Here is a 12,018-nt window from a genome sequence, read left to right as displayed (position 1 = left end):
ACTTTTGCAACAGTACACATGGTTACCGCTAGTTTCGTAGTCGCATTTTTTGGTCGTAGTATTTATTGTTTACGCTATAAATTAGGTAGTTCTTAATAATTTATTAAGGTTAGTTGATGAAAAATTATTGCTAATTAATTAGTGGTTCTTAAGTGCCGTTATTTTGTGTTTGAAATGTTTTTATAACTGAATACGATAGCGAAGCCATGTGAAGCTGTGAACGGCTTTCGGACTCAGTTATTCGGTTGTAGTTGTGCGGAGGTTCACGCCTCGTGCTTCTTTATGAAAATATTTTCTTTTCGGACATCATGACGGACATTTTAGTGAAATGCTTTAACGACGATAAGTGGGACGTTTATCCGGTGAAGTGGTTGGCTCACCCAACAACTAGTCTTCTACTGATGTGCGAGCCTGACGGTTTTGATGAGTTGCGCGGCAGAGGCTATGATGCCTGTTGGAGAGAAGGCACCCCGAAACAGTCGCAGCCGCACTTCTGAAGATAGGTAAGTAATCTCGTTTTCTTGGGCACGTAGCCTTCTTTTCTATTTTGACATTGACGAGCGTGCCATGTTAAGCACACCGTTCACTTTCTTGAAGCAAACCGCATGCCCCGGAGCAAATGCGCACGATACTAACACTCGCTGCCGCCGTCACTTCGTTTGAAACAATGGTAGGCGAAGAGGCAGCGGCGCCCCATGTTCGTAAAATTGCATTGCTTCATTTGTTCATGTCTAATAACGTTTCCTTCATTTGTATGAGAGAACACAATTGGAACATAAGGATCGGCTTCTCTGCGCAGTGATAATTTTGTACAGTGGCCACGTCATTTTTCATGGGGGCTCACGTATGCCGTCTAAGTGCTTGTTATCGCGTTCCGATACGTGAGAGGCGCGCTGCCTTTCAAGGTGTTTAGGCAGGCACTACGAGTTTAGGAGAACCGCGACAAATAATCGTGCAGCAGGTGTGCAGCTGTGCTACGCTTCTACTACACTCGTACCGGAAGGCAGTGTTGCACTTCACGCTTACGCATTTCGTAACTATGGCGGCCTCCGTGGCAATTTGGGGATCGAGGTCGTGGATACGATCCCTGCAGCGGCCGCATTCCAAAGGAGCGGAATGCAAAAACGCTCGTGCATTGTGCATTGTATGCACGTAAAAATTTCCAGGAAGTCAAAATTAATACGGAGTCCCCAACTACGACGTGCTTCATAATCAGATCGTTGGTTTGGCACGTGGAACATCAGAATTTTTTTTCCTGTAGTGGCTCATCGTATACCATACGGTTAGTGTGATCACCTTTTGTGCCGTAGCGGTTAAGCGCGCCTCGATTTAGGTTGCGGCTAATGATGCGGCGCACCGCGAAATCAATTTCGCCTCTCTGGGATTTTCGGAGAACGGCCAACCGAATAGTCACAGCTTCCGCGCGGTGACTGTACAGGAATACACAGCGCAAATGAACAGAGGTGTGGTGACGTGGTCAAAGAACACAGCCGCCGACGGGCTCACCTTAGAGTCTATCACCGCCAAAACTACCGCAGTAAGCATCTTTATCTAGCGCGGCGGTTTGCCGTTGAAGGCGTACAGTACAATTTTAATAAGCGATAACCGAAACATACCACCGTCCTCTGCTGCCTCTTTGAGTTGGACCGATCCGAATATGCGTTGTTTCCAGAAGCGAAAGGAGCGCCAATCGGCGCGTTGTCGCCTTGAGCTAAGCGTCGCACTTGAGCACCGTTTGCGCGGTGAAGAATGACGCGTGCATGAAGCTAGCTCACTGCGCGGACGCTACCGCGCAACGCAAGGGCGTGTACTGTACGCGACGTTCTGCACACAAATCGCGCGGGATGATCGGAGCCACGCCGGAGCGCGGCTAGCTTCAAAGAAGCGGTACATGTTCTCACTCGTACAGGCACGCTCACGCTCGCATCGCTCTCGGCGTATGTTTAGGTCGTCTCTTCTACTGGACTTCTACCCAAAGATTCGATATCTGTTTGGTATGGGCTATGTACTGTCGCGTGGTCTTTGGTTCTGCGAGAGAGCCGGGAATATTTTCGCCACTGTGAAACATCGCTGTGCATGTTTTAGCTAACATTTACCGTAGCAACCCGTTCCTTCCTTTTCTCGACGGCACTCGTAAAGAGTCGCAAATTTTTACTTGCCAGTATAGTGTGTACTTCTATTTCGTGCGTAGTTATGTGCAGTGTGTGGCAGATTCTTAATCCGCGCAATCTCATTTTCTGTCCACATTCCCTTCTCACAGGTTACGTATGCAGTAAATTCCCAGATGCTAAAGTGTTCTACGCCAAAAGCACCTTGGCGTCGTGCAAGAGACACCCGTTGATATGTGGCTGATTCACTAGTAAGCTCGCATCTCTGTTGCCAATCTCCATCAAGTGGGATTTTCAACTACTTATTGTGTTACTCTGTGGTGTACTAGCTGCTGCATGGACGCTGTGAAGGCTTACTTTCGATTTGCTCTGGCGTTTAGTAGTAAAGGATGGGCTACCTTTTGAGGGGAGGCATTTACTTTTGTTTGTGAGAATGTTTGCCAGCCTAACCAAGTGATACGTGGGTACTGTAAACAGCAGCACGAACAGAGGCGGACGACGAAATAGGTAGGAGCACACACGAGCGCAAGCTCTACTAAATGTTTGCTTTTGATGACAAAGGTATTAAACACACTGGTCAACTTGGCAAAGGTAAAAATCCGTGCGTGCGTGGCAGAAACAGCCACGTGCGACAAGAAAAAAATGTGAAAAAGCCATGCCATGTAGAATAAACGTGCGTGAAAAACGAGAACTATCGGTCAAATCTATTGAAAAAGCGATAGATTTGTCCGATAAGTGATACTACCCAACGGGAAATACTCTTTTGAGAACAACTTTTTCCCACTAAGGGCAACATATAACTTGGTTACGCAATTGTTTCGTTTGTGATCAATAAATATTGCTTCTGGAACTCCTCTGGTGTTGCGGTATAGAGCAGAAAGAACGATTGTTTTATCACAAAGACCAGAACACAAAAGGACTTATGGAAGCATTATTTATTGATCACGAAGAAATATTCATAAGCAAGATTTCTGTGACCCTTAGTGGGAAAGAGTTGCTACAGTACTTCTCGTTACTATCGCTTACAGGAGAAACCTTTGTTTTCATGTTTTTGTTAGTTTTTGACGCACATGTTTATTCTACAGGACGTATTTCGGTCCTTTTTTTGTTGTGCCGGGCTGTGTATGCTGCGCATCCATGGCTTTTTCTTCGTGAAGTTGGCCAGTGCGTTTAAGATCTTCGTCTTCACGAATAAACTTCTACTTGAGTCAGCGTTCATGTGTGTTCCTACCTTAATTCATCCTTCTCGTCTCTGTTTGGGTGGTTGTGAAATATAAATGTACACCGAATTGGCGAAGTGTCCATAGAATGGATACATGAAGTTATTTGCGCTGTTTATTCCAGGAAGAACGCTGTAGGGTCTTATCTTCTCTTTGTTTTTGACACAGTACATTTTTCTAGTTCAATTTTAAGGAGTCCCCTGAGGAAGCCAATAAGAGTGATGGTAACTTCCTTTGTGTGTAAGATTTATGAATTTCATCTATTCAAGGCATGACATGGCACATGCCTGATTGTAGGTTGCAAGCATTCGTAGTAAGATCTACTTTTCTGTTCTCATGACGCTTCTTTGTACTGCGCTGCATTCTGCAGGCACATGAACCTTTTTATGCTCTAAGTGCATGCGTTCTTTTTCTATATGTTGGAGCGAAAATTGTAAACACAAATATGCATATATAAAATTTTCCTTGTAATCTTTTTCAACATGGGTGCGCTGTAGCTCCCTCTGTCTTTCAGTTACTGCTTTGTCCCAATTTTTATGCAACCTTTATGTATTTTATGCAGTAAAATTCTGGTGCTATTTTAATAACATTTTATCTGCGAAATTAAGGTAATTGGTGTTTCGTATATGATGTATTTGCGCTTTTCACTGTCTCAGCAATCGGGCTGTCAAGTCATTGGAACCTTTTCTCATACTATAAGACTATTTCTGGGGTGCTTGATACTGAAAGTGCAGGTGACCATTTATTTGGCTGTTTGGAATTGTGTTAGCCATGTGTTACTACCAATTTTCTGTGCTAAATAATTATTTTTTCTCTTATCGTTCAAGGTATTAGCCTTTCCTTATCTCTTTATTGACTGAGGTAGCACTTAGTTGCTGGGTATAGGAAAAAAGGCCCGAAAAAGTGCTTTAATTAGCTTTGCGCAAGTCCAGAAAGATTACCTGAAAATGAGCTCACTAAATTGAGGAAATGCCACTAACGAACTCCTCTGTACCACAAATTAACATAATCAAATGTTGTACTGTTTGTTCTTGACTTGTGCCAGGGAGATAAGCTGCTTTCATTACACAAAAGCTTTACTAGTTTATTTCTGAAGAAAGCAATCCTGCCTTTTCAGAAACACGATTCAGGTGTTCATCATGCCCGACAACTTTCTAAATGATGTCTCATCAAATAATAGCTAAGTTGAGTGATGCTATTTTATAAGATAATTGGGCAACATGAAAATATATATATTTCGAAGACAAAGCTCAGGCAAGTCTACTTTGGTACTTCATTAAATTTTATTCGCGGTGAAAGGCGTGTGCTAAAGGTTGTATATATTTACGTGAAGTCATTTGTTTCAAGTTGGTTATTTTGCATTCTCAGAGTCAGCCGTAGCTCTTCCTGTGATGTGTTAGTGTGCGCCAATTTTATTGTAACATATTCAGATGTCTTTTGTGTATTCACATGCAAGCAGCTCCAAGTGTTCATGTGTTCAAAGTTGGTTGTTACAAGGGTATGCTTAAGCGCTGCCTTTTGAGTCGCTTTGCCTTCTAGTCATAAACTTCAGTCGAAAGTGAAGAGCACAATGATCGTTTTGATTGTATTCATATGTATAGGTTTTTTCAGATGTATTTACACTGCTAGAGTGCTGTAGGTACTAGCCTGTGTCTCCAGGTTCGATGTAGTGGTGCCTTATGTACTGTAATAATGTTTCACGTGCACACATTTTTAGTGTAAATAAAGGTACTTCAAGTTGATCAGTCTCTCCTTTGATTTTATTTGCGTTTGGGAAAGTTATGAGCAGGCACCGCGGCATGCAAGTGTGAACAGCGAAGCAATTTCAATATATGAATAAAAACACACTAGCCCAACGAAACGTCAATCATATTTCAATGGCGCCTTCTGAAATCTCAATGGCATCTCAACTGTGCCACGATATGCTTTTCAATGCTGTGGCAATAATAACTCAACAATAGGTCAACAAAACTACCACAACGTTAGTTCAACGCAGAATCAATGGTAACTCAACAACCATTCAACAAAACGAACACAACGGGTCGTCTAAGCACAATGGACTTTCAATGGTAGCTTAACAATTATTCAACATTGAGGTACCCAATGGTGTTTCAATTCGATTTCAGTGGCCAATATTCAAGAGTGCTCAACACTCAACCCTAGAATTCTCCAACATACGCTCAATAATTCCTCAATAAAAAACTCAACAATGACCAACAATATGTCAATGCCTTCTCAATAATTTTTTTTGTATGGGTGCACTTCACTGCTCTTCTAACATCCACCTCTATGCTGATGACTGCGTTCTATATCAAGCGAATAAATTTTCTAATGATCATTATCGCCTTCAAGAGTCATTTTCTAGATTTTGCTATTGGTGCAACACTTGGCAAATGAACATGATTTCAAGAAAACCGTTCTGATGTCTTTCTGCAACAAATCTTCCCCCTCCCTTTTCACTTACTCGTTCAATGGCCGTGCTGTAAATAAGGTTTCTGAGTATAAGTATCTTGGTGTCATTTTTACGCATAACATGTCGTGGTCCAAACGCATTGATTACATATGCAGTAAAGCACTAAAAAAATAAGGTTACTTGAGGCGAACGCTAACCCGATCTCCTAAAGACACAAAGTTACTAATGTATAAATCCCTAATCCGCCCTCTTCTTGATTATGCATCTGTAGTTATGAGGCCGCATAAGCAGTTGGAGATTAATACACAAGAAGCAATACAGAAAAAAGCTGTGCGATTTATATGTCATCGTTACGATCGCGACTTTTCGCCCTCTTCAACACTTTCTTCCTTGAACCTAAACACGCTCTGATTTCGTCGCCGTGTCGAATCATTAAAATTCTTGCATTGCATTGTCAATTCTTTAGTTAGGCTCTCAAATGATAATTACATTAACATCGCGCCGGGATCATCAACGAGAAGACATCATGACCTAAACTTGTTACCCTACTACGCACGTACTAAGATGTTCAAATACAGCTTTTTTACCTGCTCAATCGAAGACTGGAATTCATTACCTGGGTCCATTCGCTCATGCTCATTCCAAATTTTTGCAACCGCCATCCCAGATGCATAATCGTGCTCACCCATGTCTGGCAGCATTTGTATAACTTCTTGTGTATTTTTCTTTCATATTCTTTCATCAGTGCTCTTTAAAAGTGTTCACTTGTGTCTACCGCAGTATACTCCACTGTATTTTCTGTACCTTTTCTTAACCCACTCCTGCTATAGCGCAAATTGCGCTGCAGTATGTATAAATAAATGAATAAATAAATAAATGAATAAATAAATAAATAAATAAATAAATATGAACTCTTTTTCGATGATAATTGAATGCTTAAATACTCACATTCGAATACCCACATAATCACATTCGGGCCACGTCTGAAATAACGCTAGTTCTCTTTCATATATGATGCATTGCTGCGCAAATATACTGCGCGGTATTGCTATGTGCTCCCTTGAAAGCGATGATAATGCTGGTCTTCTCGGTGGGCTTATGGAATGGTTTCATCGGTATGTTAATTATTGATAATGCCTCAGTGACGTGGTAACCACTAAAAAGTGATTCGGTGTTCCTTTTTCAGGTGAATGTGATGCCTGAAATGCAAAACGCAAGTTGCTCATAAAGACCTTTCCTGAAGGCGGGCGGTAAACGCGCAGTGCCGCTTTCGAGAGAAGGCCGACCGTTTATCCATGTAGTTGTTTGTGGTTAATTAAAGGCGACGCGGATGGCTGCATGCATGTTTACTTTTCTTTTTCATGAATGCTTGCAATATGACATTGTGTTTGATAAGTGTCTTGTGCGTGCTGTTAGGCCGGTGCTGTGTATTATATTTGTGGGCGTTTTGGAAGAGTTGTCATCTTGCATCCTACAATGATAGCTAATAAAGGGCGCTGTATGGTAGGAGTTAGGCAAGCAGAAGGAGACAGGAGCGCTACAACTGTAAGTGTGGACAAGTCGATGTCATGTGGTGGGCTTATCCTCCCAACAATGAAAGGGGACAGTTTTGACAAGTCGAATCCATGGGGAAGGGCAGCGAGCTCCTAGTAAAATGGAGGGGCAATGGGGAGGACAAGGAGGCAATGTTGGCAGCACAAATACCTTTTGCAAGTGCTGTTAAGCGGATGAATTTCGTTTAACTTAGAGGCAAGTCAATGCCATGTCATATACCTTTATTTTTAAACCTCATTTTGTCCTTTTGTCGTGTGATGTGAAGAGCGTAGCATTACATTCAGCATTTTTTCTTTGAGCATCGCAGCGCCTTTTGAAAGGTCGACATTAATGTTCAATGATAAGAGGCTTTTCCGCTTTACAGTTAGCGGTGACGCTTAATCAATGTATGATGTAAAGCATACGCCATATTAAGCCTCCTTTAGGAAGTCTTCGTATCTTCAGGCAATTATTATTTTTATGGGCCGCGCATGAATCATTAAATAAAGGCGTCTTCATGGTAAACAAATGATATTTTTTATTTGGTTATCGGTTATGTTTTGTAACATTATACTGCATTAAAGAGGATTAAAAACTTCTTTATTTTCTGCGGATACTAAGTTACAAGTCCAGCAAACTCCCACGAACCTTATTCCACCACACTTATTTATTATATTGCGCTTTCCTTTCTCATTCCTGCTGGCTTATGACAACTATGTCGTTCACTTATCCTTAGACTTCTTTGTATCTTAGCTGTGTTCTATTTGTAAAAGATCGACACCACCACTTTTCAGGACTAACATAAGTGCTCTGCTGGGCTGCAGCAAGCCTCTTCTCATTTCCTCTTGAGGGCGGGCACAGTCTTATGACCTTGTAAATGGTGACGCATTATACAACTTGTAGTATATAGGCCATAGCTTCGGTTTCGTTGCTGTTGTTGCTCCTAAGTCAGAATCTATATCGCTCCTAGGCAATGCGGGTGGCCGCAACCTAGTTGTCGATGATACTGAGACAAATTATCATTCTGCATCTCTTTGCGCTGTACAGATAATGCCGCTTTAATTAAGCCAACGCTAGCGAACACGTTCTAACATACTCATGAAACGGGAAAGTATGCGTCTGAACATGGTATAGTCAATATAATGCGTCGTTAAGCGTACCTTTCTTCAAGAATTGTAGCGTGAAGGAGTCAGTGGATTATTGAGAAAAGGCCTTCATACGCTATCTCATTTATCCGCCGGTCAGCAAAACGGGCTCCGCTACCACATATTCCTTCATCGGAATGGAATGGGAAAGTCAGCAACAAGCTTACTGCGAGCTCAGCGTGGGTTCTCCAGTAAACAAGCCAGCACTCTCAAACAGGACCTCAACCAAACCACCTGCTTACTGAAATGGGTCATATTCTACAGTGCTCAAAATTGGATGGTCAGCCCACAGCTGTGCCGGGTGTATGGTGGATTTCCCCGCTTGCCGAAGTTGTGTCGGTGATAAGGGCGCTGTGACCGATACCCTAACGGAAATATCAACAAGACGCCGCTTCGCGAAAAAATCGATCGCTCGCCGTCAAAGCTCATTCGATATACCTGTTGGTACACATGGTACAGCATGAAATAAATGTACTTTATATGAAGACTATACTACTATGTAGAATCCGGTAATGGAGAAAAATAAATGTTAATCTCTCTCTCTCTCTCTTCCTTAAACAATGCGCCCATACAGACTAAATCGACTTAGTCCTAGTGCTTATAAGGCGTTAAAAGCCTTACACAGTTTAATTAAACATAGTTCTTTTCGGTCCGGCTTTTCACTTGCATAACGACTGCGCGTGGCTACCGCCGTGTTTATACCCAGAGGTAGGATTGAGAAGCGTGGTAGTGCCTCTCATCAGGCACGTACCCAGGATTTTTTTTCGGGGGGGGGGGGCACCACCTTCATCATCATCATCATTGTCGTCGTCGTCGTCATCATCATCATCATCAGCCTGTATTTAGTCCACTGCAGAACGAAGGCCTCTCCCCGCGATCTCCAATTACCCCTGTCCTGCGCCAACCGATTCCAACTAGCGCCCGCGAATTTCCTAATTTCATCGCTCCACCTAGTCTTTTGTCATCCTCGATTGCGTTTTCCTTCTCTTGGTACCCATTCTGCAACCCTAATGTTCCAACGGTTATCTAATCAGCGCATTACAAGACCTGCCCAGCTCCATTTTTTCCTCTTGATGTCAATTAGAATATCGTCTATACCCGTTTGCTCTCTGATCCAAACAACTGTCTTTCTGTATCTTAATGTTATGCCTAGCAATCTTCGTTCCATCGCTCTTTGCGTGGTCTTTGCTCTCAAACATCTTTGTCAGTCTCCGAATCTCTGCCCCATATGTCAGCATTGGCAAAATGCACTGATTGCACATCTTACTTTTCAATGATAATGGCAAGCTTCCAGTCAGGAGCTGGCAATGTCTGCCGTATGCGATCCAACCCATTTTTATTCTTCTGTGAATTTCCTTCTCATAATCAGGGTTCCCTATGATTAATTCACCTAGGTAAGCGTGCTCCTTCACAGTCTCTAGAGGCCCACTGGTGATCCTGATCTCTTGTTCCTTTGCCCGGCTATGTATCATTATCTTCATCTTCTGCATATTAATATTCAACCCCACTCTTACACTCTCTCTGTTAAGGTCTCCAATGATTTGCTGTAACTCGAGTGCATTGTTGCTGAATAGAACAATGTCATCGGCAAACCGAAGGTTGCTGAGATATTCGCCGCCGATCTTTACTCCTAAGCCTTCCCAGCTTAATAGCTTGAATTCTTATAAGCAAGCAGTGAATAGCTTTGGAGAAATTGTGTCTCCCTGTCTCACCCCTTTCTCTATAGGTATCTCCCTGCTTTTCTTGTATAGAATTAAGGTAGCTGTAGAACCTCTGTAGATATTCTTACGCGAAAGACGAGTCAGTAAGACGAGAAACTATTTATAGGTTATATTTACAACAACGCTTGCAGCGCTGACCGGTTAGATTCACAGCGCGAGCACAGTTCGTTCTTCCTCCTCTTTTCTGGAGTGATGGCACCCACGCGCCTCGTTCAAACAAATATTACACGCATGTAGCAATATTACTCCGCCAGTTAATCACAGAAGCAAACAAAATCATCGTCATGCGGCCTTATCGATATGGCGTCGTGCTTGATAGCTCCAGATCGTCCGCTGTTCTTGAAGAGTTTTTCCATCGGCGGAACCAATCTGGATGCTCAAGCATTAAATCATCTAGAGCGTGAACTTTAAACTCTTTATGAGGTATGCAACAGACATGGACAAAGTGTACGGAGTCTGAGTATATTTCACTCTTCAAAAGTCTGCGGTACAGTTCTTTTCACTGCTGAGCCGGTTTACTCATGAAACTTCACTGCCAACTGAAGTGAAGCTTGACAATAAATAGTTGCAGCGAAGCAAGCATTTCAGTTCAATAAAGAATTAGGCTTTCGTCATTCCACTGTAATAGGCGAGGGAAAACGTGTAAAATTAAGCGCTAATAATTTTACTTTTTTGTGGTTACCGCCTTATTTGGGTAACAGGAAAAGTTTGAAGTACGGATTATTTGCAGCCTCGTGGAGGAACAGTGGCTGGTTGTAATGAGGGCGTGGGCGAGGCTTCACTGTACACTTAAGTTGTCTCCGACTATAGTAGCATTTTTTGTATTAGCTCTGGAAGAATTACAGTGAAATATAGGTATATTTGCGGAACAATCACAGTTGTTTTGGATTCCTCGTTTACTGCTCGAAGTGCGAAAACGACTCGTGTTGTTATTTGGGAAGTTGCGTACCGCTGTGTGGCCGCCAGTCCCATACAACCGCGTAGAGCGCAGGATACTGCGATTGTAGACGTACTGCGCCCACCGCGAAAGGTTAGAAAAACACCCACATAAGCACAATAGAGAAGTGGCTACGTGAGGCGGTTCGACCGATAACTGTAGAAGCGTCATTCAAAACACGTAATTGTTCTCCGCTTCCGACGGCGTTTTCTCTAATTCCTATTTAAATAAAAACATGTTGATCCATAAATATTTTATGAAGCAACGGTTATATTTGTTAGATTTGTTGTTAAATTCGCTTTTCCTTGGAGTTTGGCTGTTGCCTTAGTAGATCGCTTGATTTCTCAACTCCTTGCGATTTCTGTTTCCAGTTGCCAATTTTGCACGAAAAGTGCTATACAATTAGGGAAAAACCAGACGAGGTAACGGGCGACAGTCATCTTGATTATCGGTTTGAGGGTTATTGCAGTTTTTCGTAATGGATGCTGTTTCACATTATTTTATTTCCCACCTTATCTAACCCATATCAAGTGTATATGATTCCGGGCATCTGCCAGCGTCGCGACGAGCTGTCATTCAAGGAAATAATGAAGCAAAAGGAAAAGTTAAACGCAATTGGAGTTTTCTCCGCCCGCAACTCGTTCCAGGAGAGTACAGACCAGCTGACTAACAGCGGCATCCCTTTCCTGGTCCCAGGATGAGCCTAAACAAAGAAGTTTGAACTAACAAAAGCAACAGCTATGCGCGTGCCAGTTGAATGGATGGTGACAAATAAACGCATCTCGAGTTAATCTCGCGGGCGCCGAATCTATGAGAAAACTGGCCTTCACATCCCAAGAAATGCTGATAACTACCTCCATCCAAAAGGAGTGAAAAAGGCAGCATAATGCTGACCGGTGAATAGCTGCCAAGTCTCAACATCGATCTGGCAGCGCTTTAGG

At 42.7% G+C, this 12,018-nt stretch overlaps 1 long non-coding RNA gene across 1 annotated transcript; it reads left to right on the top strand.

The window, feature by feature from the left end:
- The first annotated feature begins 273 nt into the window (after positions 1-273).
- LOC135915946 (uncharacterized) lies at positions 274-7,074 on the top strand. Its single transcript, XR_010568793.1, has 3 exons — positions 274-503; positions 2,261-2,359; positions 6,928-7,074. It is a non-coding gene; the product is annotated as an uncharacterized lncRNA (long non-coding RNA).
- Positions 7,075-12,018: the final 4,944 nt, after the last annotated feature.

This window comes from Dermacentor albipictus, chromosome 2 (assembly GCF_038994185.2).
Source record: "Dermacentor albipictus isolate Rhodes 1998 colony chromosome 2, USDA_Dalb.pri_finalv2, whole genome shotgun sequence".
NCBI classification, from domain to species: domain Eukaryota; kingdom Metazoa; phylum Arthropoda; class Arachnida; order Ixodida; family Ixodidae; genus Dermacentor; species Dermacentor albipictus.
Note: the sequence above shows the minus strand (reverse complement) of the source record. Positions and strands in the feature narration are given on the sequence as shown.